The sequence below is a fragment of the Anomaloglossus baeobatrachus genome, chromosome 2 (assembly GCF_048569485.1).
Source record: "Anomaloglossus baeobatrachus isolate aAnoBae1 chromosome 2, aAnoBae1.hap1, whole genome shotgun sequence".
Taxonomy (NCBI): Eukaryota; Metazoa; Chordata; class Amphibia; order Anura; family Aromobatidae; genus Anomaloglossus; species Anomaloglossus baeobatrachus.
Window position 1 is genome coordinate 420,666,013 of NC_134354.1, and position 18,209 is coordinate 420,684,221.

The following is an 18,209-nucleotide window of genomic DNA, read 5'->3' on the forward strand; positions in this document are numbered from 1 at the left end:
AAGGTCCTGCAGGGAACGCAGCTCACGCTGGAGTCTCCTGAAGTCCCTCCTCTTCAGGCACGCCTGTTGTTGACTCTTTGCCTGAAAGAAGAAACGGAACTCGAGTTTAACGTATTCCCACCAGTCAGAAACAGACTGGAAGCCCGCCTTGTAGGCCCGCCACGTGGAGTAGGCAGCTCTAAGCTCCTCCAGAATCTCACCCTTTTCCAGCAGAGAGCAGTTCAGCTTCCAGGAGCCCGGGCCAATGGGGAAGCCCTGGCCCAGCACACCTTGAAAGTGAATGGCTCTGTGGTCAGAGAAGAAGCAGGGGACCATCGAGTGCCCACTCCGCCCAACCGCCCGAGAGGTAAACACAAAGTCAATCCTGGAACGCAGCGAGCCATCGGATCGGCACCATGAATAGTTCACGGATCCGTGTCCGATGGAGCCAACAACGTCCACAAGAGAGGCTTCGGTCACCATCTCAATGAGCAGTTTGGATGTGACGTCCAACTTGGCAGCCGTTCCAGAACTGCGTCCATCCTCCTCAATCGGGCAGTTGAAATCCCCGGCCATCACTACCGTCCTGGCGGTAGCGAGCTGAGGGCGCAGGGCTTGGAGGAGCTCCAGTCGATCGCTCTTCACAGGAGAAGCATACACATTGATGAACCTGACAGGTTCTCCCGCCCAGGTGCCATCCACGAGCAGTAACCTGCCGCAGACGATTTCCTGAACAGAGTCCAATGTGAAGGCGCTTCCCCTGATCAGCACGGCGACCCCCGCGGACCTACAGTCGCCCCCGCCAGACCAGTAGGATGGGCCATGGGTCCACTCCCTGGCCAGATGGTTGAAGGACCTAGAGGAGGGAAGGGAGCATTCCTGCAGGAAAAATACATCACTAGACTGAGTGTTAAGGAACGCAAAAATTGTCTGACGTCGGAACTTGTCTCTGATGCTCCTAACATTAATGGAAAAGATGTTAATGTTAGCAGTCATTGGAGGAAAGAGAAAGTTAGAGCAGGCGGTGTGCCTTAGTTACCACTCCGGTCGGGCGGTTCTTCCTCTTTGGCACCTGCTGGTAAGGGTATCTCCAGCAGACCCTCTTCTGCTAGCTGATCAAGCAGGGATGGTGCCTCAGTGGCTTCCGACTCCTCCATTTCTTCTTCGGCCACAAGGGACTCCACCATCTGCTCCAACACGTCCGGTTCTGGGAGGAGGCCATCCTCCTCTTCCTGGGGTGGGTTAAGGTCCACAATGAACAGCTTGGAAGGTTCTGCGACAGGACTATCTTCCACCTTCCTTTTCCTTTGGCCTGTACCTGAGGAGACAAGAGCTGGAAAATCCTCCTCGGTGAAAAGTGCAAGAGTGCTGAGGCCCTCTGCTCTCATGGTCTGGGGAGGGAGAGTGGGCTTTGGGGGGGGGGTGAGGAGACCAGCTGAGGAGTAGGGAAATGAGGTGGAGGTAGTGGAATCCTCAGTAGGGTTGGCCGGGGGGGGAGGGGTTTGGACAGGGGTGACAGGGGGGGGGACCAGGGAGGGGGCAGCAGTTTTCTTACCCTTCTTTTCCCTGGACTCCGTGGCTGCTGGGGCATCGGCTGGAGCCACGGTCGCCGGGTTCTTGGCCGCCTTGTCCTTGGCCTCTGTGGCCTTGGTCGTAGCTGCCTTGGTCGACGAAGCTGTGACTACCCGATACTGGGTCGCCGCGGCAACCCTTGCCCAGGATTTCTCCCGCTGTGGGCAGTCCTTGTAAAGGTGGTCCGCCTGTCCACATAGGTTGCAAGTCTTCTTCTTTGGGCAGTCCTTGGAGCTGTGTCCTGTCACCCGGCAAACCCTGCAGGCGTCCTCCTTGCAGGTCTTCATCGAATGCCCTTTCCCACCACATTTCCTGCAGTTGTGTGGCATGTCCGGGTAGTAGATGAGACCATAGGAGTTTCCCAGAGAGAATGTCGGGGGCAGGTGCTGGAGACCATCCTCGGATGCTGGTTCCCTGTAGAGTCGAACGGTTACTGACCACTTACCCGTCCAGAATCCGTTGCCGTTAAGGATGTGGGATGGCTCCCTCACCACTGTGCAGAGACGTCCCAGGAACGTGGAGATGTCTCTTCCTGGGGTGTGCGGGTTCCGCATGGAGACCGTGATCCTCTTCTCATCCCTCTGTATAGGACAGGATCCTAAAAAAGAATGAAAAGGGGAGTCCGGCATCGCTGCGTTCATCGCCTCCCAGTATCTCCTGCAGGCATTCACCGTGGCAAAGGTTACCAGAAAAATGCCAGTCATGAAGGTCTGGACACTCAGGGTTTCCGCCCTGGAGAAGCCCTGATCCAGAATCATCTTCTTGCAGAACATGTCGCTGGACATGTCCGGCAACCTACCATCCACCGCCTTTAGCTTCAGGGCGACCGTCTGCCGCATCCAAGGCTCCAGGGTTGGAGCCTTTTCAGGCGGCGTCCGGGCTCCCTCCGGCTGGCTGGCGTCGGAGGTAGGGGCCTCTTGGGCCGAAGAAGCCTCTGGATGAGCCTTCCTGGAGGTCCCTGGGTCCTGAGCCTTCCTGGCTGCCTTCTCTGGCTTGCTTGCCATGGCTGGTTCCTGCTTGAGTTCCCGGAGCTGGATCTTGGATTCTTCTCCGGGTGTCTTCTCCCGCTGTGTTCCTCCTCGAAGTTCCTCTGGTCTCCCCAAGTCTTCTCCGAGCCTTCGTCTTCTTGCTTCTTTCTGCCAAGCTCTTCTTCCGTCCGATCTCCCTCTTTCGGTCTCGGCTGGGCTTCGGAGCTTGTCTCCCTGATCGTATCTCGTCAAGTGTAGCTAGCTCAGTTTGTTCTGATAAGAACAGATACTACACTTGATCTTAGCCAAAAGGCCGAGAAGCGATAACCAGAATTGGTTTGGGCCTCGAGTGGCACCCTGGCCTCAGCCGGACACATCTTAGGGAGAGAGAGTGAGAGGGAGACAAACCCACGCCTACAGAAGACATTTTGTCACCCAAGCCAACCCTTGAAAAGGCTGCTTTGCACAGCAAAAACACGAAGAATGGTGCGCTTTGCAGCCGCCGCCCACTGCAATGAATCTGAATAACTCCTCCTTTTGGGCACAAGCACCTCCCCTGCCCCTTGCAGTCTTTCCAATTCATGATACAAAAAGACGGACAGGACAGGTCGCCTGACTTTCCGTCACTGCCACCCTTTGCCATCCTTACCTGTAGAAAGCCCTTTCATCATCCCCAAACCCTAATCTTTTCCCTTCACTTCCCAGCCCCCAAACCCTGCCCTCTGAACCCTTCTCACCCCCCGCATCCCTTGTCCTGTGATCCCCCTACCACCCGGGAAAAAAACGGCTTGACCCCTCCTTCCACTAGCCCACCCTCCTACCCAAAGAGCAATTTCTGCTGTGCAGCTGTCTTTCTAGGCAGCAGCGCTATTGTGATGTCATCGGGGGGCATTGTGACAAGCCGCCAGTGTTCCGTCTCTTCATGTTGTGCACTGTTCAAACGGAAAATACATCAACAGGCAGACTACAGAAAAGCTTACTATCAAAGGTTAGAGGGGGGGCTTTCTCAGAGGGCTTTTTACAGTTTGTCTATTCCCAATTAGCCGGTTTAGTATACTTAATGAAAGTACTAATTCTTTCATAGGTCGCCCATTCTTAGTATTTGACGTTCCTTATATTGCGGTATCAGGCTATGCAGCAGGTTGCAACACACCTGTGGTCACTGCAGCAGCTGACTCCACTTTGTCCAAAAGGGATCTATTCCATTCAATTGCACATGATCTAGATTAGACTGAGAACAAGATACTGCACGGGACATAGCAGAGTTGGTGAAGTTGAGTGGTGATGAGTTTGCTATTTGGATGAATAAAGCAAGTAAAAAGTGAAAAGTGAATGGGCCAAATTGAGGTGCATATGAAGTTGCTTGCTTTCTTTCAATTCGTTAATCGTGCTAATATGAATCAGGTGAATTGAGTTCTGCTTTTGGAAACTGGGTTAAGAAGGGGTGCACCGTTCCTGGAGGTACTGCAATACCAGGTCAATGCGTGGAGTGGACAGAGCAAGCTCTTTTTCCATCTCCCTGTTCTAAAAATCCATTTAATATATGGTCCCCAGATAGGGGACGTATCAGATATTAAACTGATAAGAACAGATTTTTTTTTTTTTTTTTTTTTTTTTTTTTTGAAGGATGAGTTTGAAAATAATAAAGTGACCGCCTCTCGTTGCCCAGGTAACTGTCCGTCACAAGAGGGCTATGACATCCTACGATGCACACTCCCCCAAGGCCAGCAGTTGTGCAATACCCTGGCACCTTTCAGCACCAACCAAGGTAGTACCCTCCCAAACTACACTTGATCTTAGCCAAAAGGCCGAGAAGCGATAACCAGAATTGGTTTGGGCCTCGAGTGGCACCCTGGCCTCAGCCGGACACATCTTAGGGAGAGAGAGTGAGAGGGAGACAAACCCACGCCTACAGAAGACATTTTGTCACCCAAGCCAACCCTTGAAAAGGCTGCTTTGCACAGCAAAAACACGAAGAATGGTGCGCTTTGCAGCCGCCGCCCACTGTAATGAATCTGAATAACTCCTCCTTTTGGGCACAAGCACCTCCCCTGCCCCTTGCAGTCTTTCCAATTCATGATACAAAAAGACGGACAGGACAGGTCGCCTGACTTTCCGTCACTGCCACCCTTTGCCATCCTTACCTGTAGAAAGCCCTTTCATCATCCCCAAACCCTAATCTTTTCCCTTCACTTCCCAGCCCCCAAACCCTGCCCTCTGAACCCTTCTCACCCCCCGCATCCCTTGTCCTGTGATCCCCCTACCACCCGGGAAAAAAACGGCTTGACCCCTCCTTCCACTAGCCCACCCTCCTACCCAAAGAGCAATTTCTGCTGTGCAGCTGTCTTTCTAGGCAGCAGCGCTATTGTGATGTCATCGGGGGGCATTGTGACAAGCCGCCAGTGTTCCGTCTCTTCATGTTGTGCACTGTTCAAACGGAAAATACATCAACAGGCAGACCACAGAAAAGCGTACTAACAAAGGTTAGAGGGGGGGCTTTCTCAGAGGGCTTTTTACAGTTTGTCTATTCCCAATTAGCCGGTTTAGTATACTTAATGAAAGTACTAATTCTTTCATAGGTCGCCCATTCTTAGTATTTGACGTTCCTTATATTGCGGTATCAGGCTATGCAGCAGGTTGCAACACACCTGTGGTCACTGCAGCAGCTGACTCCACTTTGTCCAAAAGGGATCTATTCCATTCAATTGCACATGATCTAGATTAGACTGAGAACAAGATACTGCACGGGACATAGCAGAGTTGGTGAAGTTGAGTGGTGATGAGTTTGCTATTTGGATGAATAAAGCAAGTAAAAAGTGAAAAGTGAATGGGCCAAATTGAGGTGCATATGAAGTTGCTTGCTTTCTTTCAATTCGTTAATCGTGCTAATATGAATCAGGTGAATTGAGTTCTGCTTTTGGAAACTGGGTTAAGAAGGGGTGCACCGTTCCTGGAGGTACTGCAATACCAGGTCAATGCGTGGAGTGGACAGAGCAAGCTCTTTTTCCATCTCCCTGTTCTAAAAATCCATTTAGTATATGGTCCCCAGATAGGGGACGTATCAGATATTAAACTGATAAGAACAGATGAGATTTCATCCGCAAATTTCAGAAAACGGTCATCGGCCACCACACAAAAGCGCAGTGCCGCAGGTGATCGCCTCCCGAGCCCAGGAACCACCAGCCATAAGGGGACGTAAGCACCAAAAGGCGCAACAATCCCCGAGGCCAGCGGATGTGCAAGCCCGGGCCCCTCCCAGCCAAGACCAAGGCAAACCCAATGAAGGGACTACACTTGATCTTAGCCAAAAGGCCGAGAAGCGATAACCAGAATTGGTTTGGGCCTCGAGTGGCACCCTGGCCTCAGCCGGACACATCTTAGGGAGAGAGAGTGAGAGGGAGACAAACCCACGCCTACAGAAGACATTTTGTCATCCAAGCCAACCCTTGAAAAGGCTGCTTTGCACAGCAAAAACACGAAGAATGGTGCGCTTTGCAGCCGCCGCCCACTGCAATGAATCTGAATAACTCCTCCTTTTGGGCACAAGCACCTCCCCTGCCCCTTGCAGTCTTTCCAATTCATGATACAAAAAGACGGACAGGACAGGTCGCCTGACTTTCCGTCACTGCCACCCTTTGCCATCCTTACCTGTAGAAAGCCCTTTCATCATCCCCAAACCCTAATCTTTTCCCTTCACTTCCCAGCCCCCAAACCCTGCCCTCTGAACCCTTCTCACCCCCCGCATCCCTTGTCCTGTGATCCCCCTACCACCCGGGAAAAAAACGGCTTGACCCCTCCTTCCACTAGCCCACCCTCCTACCCAAAGAGCAATTTCTGCTGTGCAGCTGTCTTTCTAGGCAGCAGCGCTATTGTGATGTCATCGGGGGGCATTGTGACAAGCCGCCAGTGTTCCGTCTCTTCATGTTGTGCACTGTTCAAACGGAAAATACATCAACAGGCAGACCACAGAAAAGCGTACTAACAAAGGTTAGAGGGGGGGCTTTCTCAGAGGGCTTTTTACAGTTTGTCTATTCCCAATTAGCCGGTTTAGTATACTTAATGAAAGTACTAATTCTTTCATAGGTCGCCCATTCTTAGTATTTGACGTTCCTTATATTGCGGTATCAGGCTATGCAGCAGGTTGCAACACACCTGTGGTCACTGCAGCAGCTGACTCCACTTTGTCCAAAAGGGATCTATTCCATTCAATTGCACATGATCTAGATTAGACTGAGAACAAGATACTGCACGGGACATAGCAGAGTTGGTGAAGTTGAGTGGTGATGAGTTTGCTATTTGGATGAATAAAGCAAGTAAAAAGTGAAAAGTGAATGGGCCAAATTGAGGTGCATATGAAGTTGCTTGCTTTCTTTCAATTCGTTAATCGTGCTAATATGAATCAGGTGAATTGAGTTCTGCTTTTGGAAACTGGGTTAAGAAGGGGTGCACCGTTCCTGGAGGTACTGCAATACCAGGTCAATGCGTGGAGTGGACAGAGCAAGCTCTTTTTCCATCTCCCTGTTCTAAAAATCCATTTAATATATGGTCCCCAGATAGGGGACGTATCAGATATTAAACTGATAAGAACAGATTTTTGATTTAATGAAGCTTTCCAAAGCACCACAAAAAATGCATGACCGAAGTCACACCAAAAACAGTGCAAAGGCTAGGATTCGTGTGGACCCCACCGTGAGGAGAGGGTCCCAAAAAATCAACCCCGTCCCTCCGAGCCAGAAGGCCACAGCAAGGGTCAGGGATCTTCGGTGCTCCCCCAAGCCGAAGCCTGGTTGAGCCTTGTCGTTGCTCCCAGCGTCCACCCAGGCATCTTACCCAAGTGGAGTAGAGAGCTACTAGTTGTTGGTTTCGCAGCCGAAACTGCCCGGACCGTCAACCGGTGTTGGTTTCTCAGCCCAAGGCTAACCGGACCTCCAACCGGGTGTTGGTTTCTCAGCCGAAGCTGACCCGGACCTCCAACCGGGTGTTAGTTTCTCAGCCCAAAGCTGACCAGACCTCCGACCGAGATTATAAAAATTTCCCTTCCTAGCCAGAAGGCCGGGATAGGGTAATATGCTCAAAAAGTATGAAAAGGCAAGGTACGGTGTGCTACAGAGCCCAAGGCTTGCCGGGGTCCCAAGCCAGCAAGCTCAGACTCACTCCAGGGTCGTCAGTCCTGGGGCACGTTGTACCATAGCCCCCCACCCTTACTCAGTCTAATAGCCTCGATCCTGGTAGGGCCATGTTTTCCTCTAGATGAATATACTATCCACCCAGAGTACTAGCAAGCGCAATTTTCCAGTGAGCATTGTATCATTGTACTAAGGTGGCCTGGAGCTTAAACCACCTCTTCGAACAACACTACACTTGATCTTAGCCAAAAGGCCGAGAAGCGATAACCAGAATTGGTTTGGGCCTCGAGTGGCACCCTGGCCTCAGCCGGACACATCTTAGGGAGAGAGAGTGAGAGGGAGACAAACCCACGCCTACAGAAGACATTTTGTCACCCAAGCCAACCCTTGAAAAGGCTGCTTTGCACAGCAAAAACACGAAGAATGGTGCGCTTTGCAGCCGCCGCCCACTGTAATGAATCTGAATAACTCCTCCTTTTGGGCACAAGCACCTCCCCTGCCCCTTGCAGTCTTTCCAATTCATGATACAAAAAGACGGACAGGACAGGTCGCCTGACTTTCCGTCACTGCCACCCTTTGCCATCCTTACCTGTAGAAAGCCCTTTCATCATCCCCAAACCCTAATCTTTTCCCTTCACTTCCCAGCCCCCAAACCCTGCCCTCTGAACCCTTCTCACCCCCCGCATCCCTTGTCCTGTGATCCCCCTACCACCCGGGAAAAAAACGGCTTGACCCCTCCTTCCACTAGCCCACCCTCCTACCCAAAGAGCAATTTCTGCTGTGCAGCTGTCTTTCTAGGCAGCAGCGCTATTGTGATGTCATCGGGGGGCATTGTGACAAGCCGCCAGTGTTCCGTCTCTTCATGTTGTGCACTGTTCAAACGGAAAATACATCAACAGGCAGACCACAGAAAAGCGTACTAACAAAGGTTAGAGGGGGGGCTTTCTCAGAGGGCTTTTTACAGTTTGTCTATTCCCAATTAGCCGGTTTAGTATACTTAATGAAAGTACTAATTCTTTCATAGGTCGCCCATTCTTAGTATTTGACGTTCCTTATATTGCGGTATCAGGCTATGCAGCAGGTTGCAACACACCTGTGGTCACTGCAGCAGCTGACTCCACTTTGTCCAAAAGGGATCTATTCCATTCAATTGCACATGATCTAGATTAGACTGAGAACAAGATACTGCACGGGACATAGCAGAGTTGGTGAAGTTGAGTGGTGATGAGTTTGCTATTTGGATGAATAAAGCAAGTAAAAAGTGAAAAGTGAATGGGCCAAATTGAGGTGCATATGAAGTTGCTTGCTTTCTTTCAATTCGTTAATCGTGCTAATATGAATCAGGTGAATTGAGTTCTGCTTTTGGAAACTGGGTTAAGAAGGGGTGCACCGTTCCTGGAGGTACTGCAATACCAGGTCAATGCGTGGAGTGGACAGAGCAAGCTCTTTTTCCATCTCCCTGTTCTAAAAATCCATTAAATATATGGTCCCCAGATAGGGGACGTATCAGATATTAAACTGATAAGAACAGATTTTTTTTTTTTTTTTTTTGAAGGATGAGTTTGAAAATAAAAAAGTGACCGCCTCTCGTTGCCCAGGTAACCGTCCGTCACAAGAGGGCTATGACATCCTACGATGCACACTCCCCCAAGGCCAGCAGTTGTGCAATACCCTGGCACCTTTCAGCACCAACCAAGGTAGTACCCTCCCAAACTACACTTGATCTTAGCCAAAAGGCCGAGAAGCGATAACCAGAATTGGTTTGGGCCTCGAGTGGCACCCTGGCCTCAGCCGGACACATCTTAGGGAGAGAGAGTGAGAGGGAGACAAACCCACGCCTACAGAAGACATTTTGTCACCCAAGCCAACCCTTGAAAAGGCTGCTTTGCACAGCAAAAACACGAAGAATGGTGCGCTTTGCAGCCGCCGCCCACTGCAATGAATCTGAATAACTCCTCCTTTTGGGCACAAGCACCTCCCCTGCCCCTTGCAGTCTTTCCAATTCATGATACAAAAAGACGGACAGGACAGGTCGCCTGACTTTCCGTCACTGCCACCCTTTGCCATCCTTACCTGTAGAAAGCCCTTTCATCATCCCCAAACCCTAATCTTTTCCCTTCACTTCCCAGCCCCCAAACCCTGCCCTCTGAACCCTTCTCACCCCCCGCATCCCTTGTCCTGTGATCCCCCTACCACCCGGGAAAAAAACGGCTTGACCCCTCCTTCCACTAGCCCACCCTCCTACCCAAAGAGCAATTTCTGCTGTGCAGCTGTCTTTCTAGGCAGCAGCGCTATTGTGATGTCATCGGGGGGCATTGTGACAAGCCGCCAGTGTTCCGTCTCTTCATGTTGTGCACTGTTCAAACGGAAAATACATCAACAGGCAGACCACAGAAAAGCGTACTAACAAAGGTTAGAGGGGGGGCTTTCTCAGAGGGCTTTTTACAGTTTGTCTATTCCCAATTAGCCGGTTTAGTATACTTAATGAAAGTACTAATTCTTTCATAGGTCGCCCATTCTTAGTATTTGACGTTCCTTATATTGCGGTATCAGGCTATGCAGCAGGTTGCAACACACCTGTGGTCACTGCAGCAGCTGACTCCACTTTGTCCAAAAGGGATCTATTCCATTCAATTGCACATGATCTAGATTAGACTGAGAACAAGATACTGCACGGGACATAGCAGAGTTGGTGAAGTTGAGTGGTGATGAGTTTGCTATTTGGATGAATAAAGCAAGTAAAAAGTGAAAAGTGAATGGGCCAAATTGAGGTGCATATGAAGTTGCTTGCTTTCTTTCAATTCGTTAATCGTGCTAATATGAATCAGGTGAATTGAGTTCTGCTTTTGGAAACTGGGTTAAGAAGGGGTGCACCGTTCCTGGAGGTACTGCAATACCAGGTCAATGCGTGGAGTGGACAGAGCAAGCTCTTTTTCCATCTCCCTGTTCTAAAAATCCATTTAATATATGGTCCCCAGATAGGGGACGTATCAGATATTAAACTGATAAGAACAGATTTTGATTTAATGAAGCTTTCCAAAGCACCACAAAAAATGCATGACCGAAGTCACACCAAAAACAGTGCAAAGGCTAGGATTCGTGTGGACCCCACCGTGAGGAGAGGGTCCCCAAAAATCAACCCCGTCCCTCCGAGCCAGAAGGCCACAGCAAGGGTCAGGGATCTTCGGTGCTCCCCCAAGCCGAAGCCTGGTTGAGCCTTGTCGTTGCTCCCAGCGTCCACCCAGGCATCTTACCCAAGTGGAGTAGAGAGCTACTAGTTGTTGGTTTCGCAGCCGAAACTGCCCGGACCGTCAACCGGTGTTGGTTTCTCAGCCCAAGGCTAACCGGACCTCCAACCGGGTGTTGGTTTCTCAGCCGAAGCTGAACCAGACCTCCAACCGGGTGTTGGTTTCTCAGCCGAAGCCGACCCGGACCTCCAACCGGGTGTTAGTTTCTCAGCCCAAAGCTGACCAGACCTCCGACCGGGATTATAAAAATTTCCCTTCCTAGCCAGAAGGCCTGGATAGGGTAATATGCTCAAAAAGTATGAAAAGGCAAGGTACGGTGTGCTACAGAGCCCAAGGCTTGCCGGGGTCCCAAGCCAGCAAGCTCAGACTCACTCCAGGGTCGTCAGTCCTGGGGCACGTTGTACCATAGCCCCCCACCCTTACTCAGTCTAATAGCCTCGATCCTGGTAGGGCCATGTTTTCCTCTAGATGAATATACTATCCACCCAGAGTACTAGCAAGCGCAACCTTCCAGTGTGCATTGTATCATTGTACTAAGGTGGCCTGGAGCTTAAACCACCTCTTCGAACAACACTACACTTGATCTTAGCCAAAAGGCCGAGAAGCGATACTACACTTGATCTTAGCCAAAAGGCCGAGAAGCGATAACCAGAATTGGTTTGGGCCTCGAGTGGCACCCTGGCCTCAGCCGGACACATCTTAGGGAGAGAGAGTGAGAGGGAGACAAACCCACGCCTACAGAAGACATTTTGTCACCCAAGCCAACCCTTGAAAAGGCTGCTTTGCACAGCAAAAACACGAAGAATGGTGCACTTTGCAGCCGCCGCCCACTGCAATGAATCTGAATAACTCCTCCTTTTGGGCACAAGCACCTCCCCTGCCCCTTGCAGTCTTTCCAATTCATGATACAAAAAGACGGACAGGACAGGTCGCCTGACTTTCCGTCACTGCCACCCTTTGCCATCCTTACCTGTAGAAAGCCCTTTCATCATCCCCAAACCCTAATCTTTTCCCTTCACTTCCCAGCCCCCAAACCCTGCCCTCTGAACCCTTCTCACCCCCCGCATCCCTTGTCCTGTGATCCCCCTACCACCCGGGAAAAAAACGGCTTGACCCCTCCTTCCACTAGCCCACCCTCCTACCCAAAGAGCAATTTCTGCTGTGCAGCTGTCTTTCTAGGCAGCAGCGCTATTGTGATGTCATCGGGGGGCATTGTGACAAGCCGCCAGTGTTCCGTCTCTTCATGTTGTGCACTGTTCAAACGGAAAATACATCAACAGGCAGACCACAGAAAAGCGTACTAACAAAGGTTAGAGGGGGGGCTTTCTCAGAGGGCTTTTTACAGTTTGTCTATTCCCAATTAGCCGGTTTAGTATACTTACTGAAAGTACTAATTCTTTCATAGGTCGCCCATTCTTAGTATTTGACGTTCCTTATATTGCGGTATCAGGCTATGCAGCAGGTTGCAACACACCTGTGGTCACTGCAGCAGCTGACTCCACTTTGTCCAAAAGGGATCTATTCCATTCAATTGCACATGATCTAGATTAGACTGAGAACAAGATACTGCACGGGACATAGCAGAGTTGGTGAAGTTGAGTGGTGATGAGTTTGCTATTTGGATGAATAAAGCAAGTAAAAAGTGAAAAGTGAATGGGCCAAATTGAGGTGCATATGAAGTTGCTTGCTTTCTTTCAATTCGTTAATCGTGCTAATATGAATCAGGTGAATTGAGTTCTGCTTTTGGAAACTGGGTTAAGAAGGGGTGCACCGTTCCTGGAGGTACTGCAATACCAGGTCAATGCGTGGAGTGGACAGAGCAAGCTCTTTTTCCATCTCCCTGTTCTAAAAATCCATTTAATATATGGTCCCCAGATAGGGGACGTATCAGATATTAAACTGATAAGAACAGATTTTTGATTTAACAGCATCTTTATTATCATGCACTACTCACAAAAAGGTAACAAACCGTGTACAGTGCCGCAGCCCCGTACACACAGAAATATACAATCCTTCTTACATAGCCATAGAGTACGACGCACTAAACTATACATCACGCTCCTATGCTTATCCATAACACTCAAGCTGAAAGAAAAAGTTAGACAATAAATAACGACGAACCGGCGATTGGGGGATGGGGGTAGGGGAAAAGGGGGATAGGGTGGGGAAATCACAGGCCCGAAGCTTTATTGAAAGACGCACATAACGGGAAAAGGAGGGAGGGGGCATGGAAGAGGTCTAAACCTCCTCCTCGGCGCTGTCGTCCGGACTGTCCATGATGGAATAGTCTCTGAGCAGGCTGTGGATCAGCCTGCGGCAATCCTGGATAGACATCCTCTCCCTCTTCAAGATGAGCCGGTTCCTGGCGACCCAAATAGCGTCCTTAAAGCAGTTCATAAGGCGCCAAGCCTCCTGGATGGCTCCAACGGTGTGAGTCCCAGGGAAGAGTCCATAAAGTACGGAATGGTACGATAGGCTCCCTCTGGGGACGGAGTTCCTCAGGTCATCCTCCAGGGCAACCAACAGGCGCTGTGCGAAACGGCAGTCCCAAAAGGCGTGCAGCGATGTTTCCTCCACGAAGGGGCACCTTGGGCAGTACCGGGTTTTGCACAGGTTCCGGGCGTGCATGAATGACCGGACGGGCAGTCCGCCCTGTATCGCCATCCATGACAAGTCCTTGTGCCCGTTGGTCAATCCAGCCGATGACACGTTTGTCCAAACAGTCTCCAGTGTGTCGTGATGAAGTCCTGGAATGTTCTCCATTTCGTCCTTGGCTCTGATGAGTTTGTGGATAGTCTTTGGCTTCCACAAATCAGGCTTGAGTCCCTCCAGTTGGTGTTCCCTCACAAACCGAACCACGTCTCCGTAGAACCATGGCGCCGTCCAGTTGTAGGGGAAGGAGCTGTCCCACTTGTCCCAGCCTAACCGTCTCCAAAGGGGGAGCAGGAAGAAGCGAGACATGGACCCACCCGCGGAACCTCTCTTGACTCGCAGAGTTCGGCGAACGCAGTCACATACGAAGGAGGATCGCAGGAGGGTGGGGATATCGGGTACGCCCTTCCCACCCTTGCGAGGATCCTTGTACATGATGCTCCGCTTTACTCTGTCCATCTTGGATCCCCAGACAAAACGAAACACCGTCCTGGTAATGGCCCTGCACACGGTGGCAAGGGGGGGCCAGGCCTGGGCCGTGTACTGCAGCACGGGCAGTACCTCGTTACGCAGGACCAGTGCTTTGCCCTCACAGGTGAGGCGTCTGAGGCTCCACAGACCGATCCGTTGGGTGATCTTGGTCAAGCGTTCCTCCCAGGACTTGAGGGCTGCTCCTTCCTTCCCGAACCAGACTCCAAGAACCTTGATGAAATCCGGCTGGATGCTGAAAGGGAAGGGGGCGGAAGAGGCCGGCTGCCAGTCCCCGAAGAGCATGGCTTCCGACTTCCCGCAGTTGACTTTGGCTCCCGAAGCCCGTCCGAAGGTCTCACAGGTCTGGACGAGGGTGTCGACTGAGCGCCGGTCCGCGCAGAAGACGGTCACGTCGTCCATGTAGAGCGAGCACTTGACCTCGAAGCGTTCTGGTCCTGGTGCGGTGATCCCTCTGATCTCTCCATTCCGCCGGATAGCCTCTGCAAAGAGTTCTATAACACAAACAAAAAGAAGAGGTGACAGAGGACAGCCTTGTCTGACCCCTGAGAGGACCGGGAAGGGGTCAGTCTTCCAGCCGTTCACCAACACCGAGCTGTGAATATCAAAATACATTAGTTGGACATACAAGCAAAACATGTTACCCAAACCTAACCTGTGCAGAGCTTTGCCCAGGAACTCATGGGAAACACGGTCGAAGGCCTTTTCCTGATCCAACGAGATCAGGGCTGCGTGCACCCGGCGGGCTTTGATGTACTCGACCGTGTCCCGCATGAGAGCCAGGCTGTCTGCGATGCGACGTCCGGGGATGCCGCAGGTCTGATCCGGGTGGATGATCCGTCCGATAACAGTCTTCAATCTCGTTGCCATCGTCTTGGCCAGGATCTTGTAGTCGACGTTCAGAAGGGTGATGGGACGCCAATTCTTCAGGTCGCACCTCTCTCCTTTACGCTTGTACAGGATCGTGACCATTCCTTCCCTCAGAGATGGAGGCATTCTGCCCTCCACCACCATCTCCTCATACAGCCCTAACAGGTCCGGACAGATTAGGTCTCCCAACGCTACATAGAGCTCTGCTGGGAGGCCGTCACTGCCCGGTGTCCTGCCAGAACTAAAGGATTTGGCGGCCGAGAGCAGCTCGTCCACCGTCAGAGGAACATCCATGGCCGCCGCGTCTGCAGGGTCAAGATGGTTAGTGATACCTGACAGGAACTTATCGGCGGCCTCGGGGTCAGTAGTCTTGCGGGCGTAGAGTTCGCTGTAGAAGTCGCTGACGACCTTCATCACGTTCTCTTTCCCGCGTCGCATGTTTCCACTCTCGTCTCGTAGTTCGTTCATGGGCGTGTGACCGGCGTGGAGTTTCCTGAAAAAGAACGAGTTACATTTCTCACCCTTCTCCAGGTTCTCCACTTTGGAACGGAAGACAATTCGCTCGGACTCCTCCTCGAAGTGCCTTTTCAGGCTCCTCTTAGTCTCCTCCAGCTCCTCTCTCACGTCCCAGCCGCATCGAAGAAGGTCCTGCAGGGAACGCAGCTCACGCTGGAGTCTCCTGAAGTCCCTCCTCTTCAGACACGCCTGTTGTTGACTCTTTGCCTGAAAGAAGAAACGGAACTCGAGTTTAACGTATTCCCACCAGTCAGAAACAGACTGGAAGCCCGCCTTGTAGGCCCGCCACGTGGAGTAGGCAGCTCTAAGCTCCTCCAGAATCTCACCCTTTTCCAGCAGAGAGCAGTTCAGCTTCCAGGAACCCGGGCCAATGGGGAAGCCATGGCCCAGCACACCTTGAAAGTGAATGGCTCTGTGGTCAGAGAAGAAGCAGGGGACCATCGAGTGCCCACTCCGCCCAACCGCCCGAGAGGTAAACACAAAGTCAATCCTGGAACGCAGCGAGCCATCGGATCGGCACCATGAATAGTTCACGGATCCGTGTCCGATGGAGCCAACAACGTCCACAAGAGAGGCTTCGGTCACCATCTCAATGAGCAGTTTGGATGTGACGTCCAACTTGGCAGCCGTTCCAGAACTGCGTCCATCCTCCTCAATCGGGCAGTTGAAATCCCCGGCCATCACTACCGTCCTGGCGGTAGCGAGCTGAGGGCGCAGGGCTTGGAGGAGCTCCAGTCGATTGCTCTTCACAGGAGAAGCATACACATTGATGAACCTGACAGGTTCTCCCGCCCAGGTGCCATCCACGAGCAGTAACCTGCCGCAGACGATTTCCTGAACAGAGTCCAATGTGAAGGCGCTTCCCCTGATCAGCACGGCGACCCCCGCGGACCTACAGTCGCCCCCGCCAGACCAGTAGGATGGGCCATGGGTCCACTCCCTGGCCAGATGGTTGAAGGACCTAGAGGAGGGAAGGGAGCATTCCTGCAGGAAAAATACATCACTAGACTGAGTGTTAAGGAACGCAAAAATTGTCTGACGTCGGAACTTGTCTCTGATGCTCCTAACATTAATGGAAAAGATGTTAATGTTAGCAGTCATTGGAGGAAAGAGAAAGTTAGAGCAGGCGGTGTGCCTTAGTTACCACTCCGGTCGGGCGGTTCTTCCTCTTTGGCACCTGCTGGTAAGGGTATCTCCAGCAGACCCTCTTCTGCTAGCTGATCAAGCAGGGATGGTGCCTCAGTGGCTTCCGACTCCTCCATTTCTTCTTCGGCCACAAGGGACTCCACCATCTGCTCCAACACGTCCGGTTCTGGGAGGAGGCCATCCTCCTCTTCCTGGGGTGGGTTAAGGTCCACAATGAACAGCTTGGAAGGTTCTGCGACAGGACTATCTTCCACCTTCCTTTTCCTTTGGCCTGTACCTGAGGAGACAAGAGCTGGAAAATCCTCCTCGGTGAAAAGTGCAAGAGTGCTGAGGCCCTCTGCTCTCATGGTCTGGGGAGGGAGAGTGGGCTTTGGGGGGGGGGTGAGGAGACCAGCTGAGGAGTAGGGAAATGAGGTGGAGGTAGTGGAATCCTCAGTAGGGTTGGCCGGGGGGGGAGGGGTTTGGACAGGGGTGACAGGGGGGGGGACCAGGGAGGGGGCAGCAGTTTTCTTACCCTTCTTTTCCCTGGACTCCGTGGCTGCTGGGGCATCGGCTGGAGCCACGGTCGCCGGGTTCTTGGCCGCCTTGTCCTTGGCCTCTGTGGCCTTGGTCGTAGCTGCCTTGGCCAACGAAGCTGTGACTACCCGATACTGGGTCGCCGCGGCAACCCTTGCCCAGGATTTCTCCCGCTGTGGGCAGTCCTTGTAAAGGTGGTCCGCCTGTCCACATAGGTTGCAAGTCTTCTTCTTTGGGCAGTCCTTGGAGCTGTGTCCTGTCACCCGGCAAACCCTGCAGGCGTCCTCCTTGCAGGTCTTCATCGAATGCCCTTTCCCGCCACATTTCCTGCAGTTGTGTGGCATGTCCGGGTAGTAGATGAGACCATAGGAGTTTCCCAGAGAGAATGTCGGGGGCAGGTGCTGGAGACCATCCTCGGATGCTGGTTCCCTGTAGAGTCGAACGGTTACTGACCACTTACCCGTCCAGAATCCATTGCCGTTAAGGATGTGGGATGGCTCCCTCACCACTGTGCAGAGACGTCCCAGGAACGTGGAGATGTCTCTTCCTGGGGTGTGCGGGTTCCGCATGGAGACCGTGATCCTCTTCTCATCCCTCTGTATAGGACAGGATCCTAAAAAAGAATGAAAAGGGGAGTCCGGCATCGCTGCGTTCATCGCCTCCCAGTATCTCCTGCAGGCATTCACCGTGGCAAAGGTTACCAGAAAAATGCCAGTCATGAAGGTCTGGACACTCAGGGTTTCCGCCCTGGAGAAGCCCTGATCCAGAATCATCTTCTTGCAGAACACGTCGCTGGACATGTCCGGCAACCTACCATCCACCGCCTTTAGCTTCAGGGCGACCGTCTGCCGCATCCAAGGCTCCAGGGTTGGAGCCTTTTCAGGCGGCGTCCGGGCTCCCTCCGGCTGGCTGGCGTCGGAGGTAGGGGCCTCTTGGGCCGAAGAAGCCTCTGGATGAGCCTTCCTGGAGGTCCCTGGGTCCTGAGCCTTCCTGGCTGCCTTCTCTGGCTTGCTTGCCATGGCTGGTTCCTGCTTGAGTTCCCGGAGCTGGATCTTGGATTCTTCTCCGGGTGTCTTCTCCTGCTGTGTTCCTCCTCGAAGTTCCTCTGGTCTCCCCAAGTCTTCTCC

General features: G+C 52.1%; 4 non-coding genes and 4 pseudogenes across 4 annotated transcripts; all 8 read right to left on the bottom strand.

The window, feature by feature from the left end:
* Nucleotides 1-2,740: 2,740 nt before the first annotated feature.
* On the bottom strand, nt 2,741-2,844 carry LOC142292690 (U2 spliceosomal RNA; annotated as a pseudogene).
* A 1,114-nt stretch (nt 2,845-3,958) lies between these two features.
* On the bottom strand, nt 3,959-4,163 carry LOC142292614 (U2 spliceosomal RNA; annotated as a pseudogene).
* Nucleotides 4,164-5,453: 1,290 nt separating this feature from the next.
* Nucleotides 5,454-5,638, bottom strand: LOC142292508 (U2 spliceosomal RNA). Its single transcript, XR_012750662.1, has one exon. It is a non-coding gene; the product is annotated as a U2 spliceosomal RNA (small nuclear RNA).
* A 1,319-nt stretch (nt 5,639-6,957) lies between these two features.
* On the bottom strand, nt 6,958-7,150 carry LOC142293130 (U2 spliceosomal RNA). Its single transcript, XR_012751132.1, has one exon. It is a non-coding gene; the product is annotated as a U2 spliceosomal RNA (small nuclear RNA).
* A 1,874-nt stretch (nt 7,151-9,024) lies between these two features.
* LOC142292636 (U2 spliceosomal RNA) lies at nt 9,025-9,217 on the bottom strand. Its single transcript, XR_012750761.1, has one exon. It is a non-coding gene; the product is annotated as a U2 spliceosomal RNA (small nuclear RNA).
* A 1,291-nt stretch (nt 9,218-10,508) lies between these two features.
* On the bottom strand, nt 10,509-10,704 carry LOC142293182 (U2 spliceosomal RNA). The gene has a single exon (XR_012751172.1). It is a non-coding gene; the product is annotated as a U2 spliceosomal RNA (small nuclear RNA).
* A 681-nt stretch (nt 10,705-11,385) lies between these two features.
* LOC142292713 (U2 spliceosomal RNA) lies at nt 11,386-11,539 on the bottom strand (annotated as a pseudogene).
* A 1,114-nt stretch (nt 11,540-12,653) lies between these two features.
* Nucleotides 12,654-12,857, bottom strand: LOC142293137 (U2 spliceosomal RNA; annotated as a pseudogene).
* Nucleotides 12,858-18,209: the final 5,352 nt, after the last annotated feature.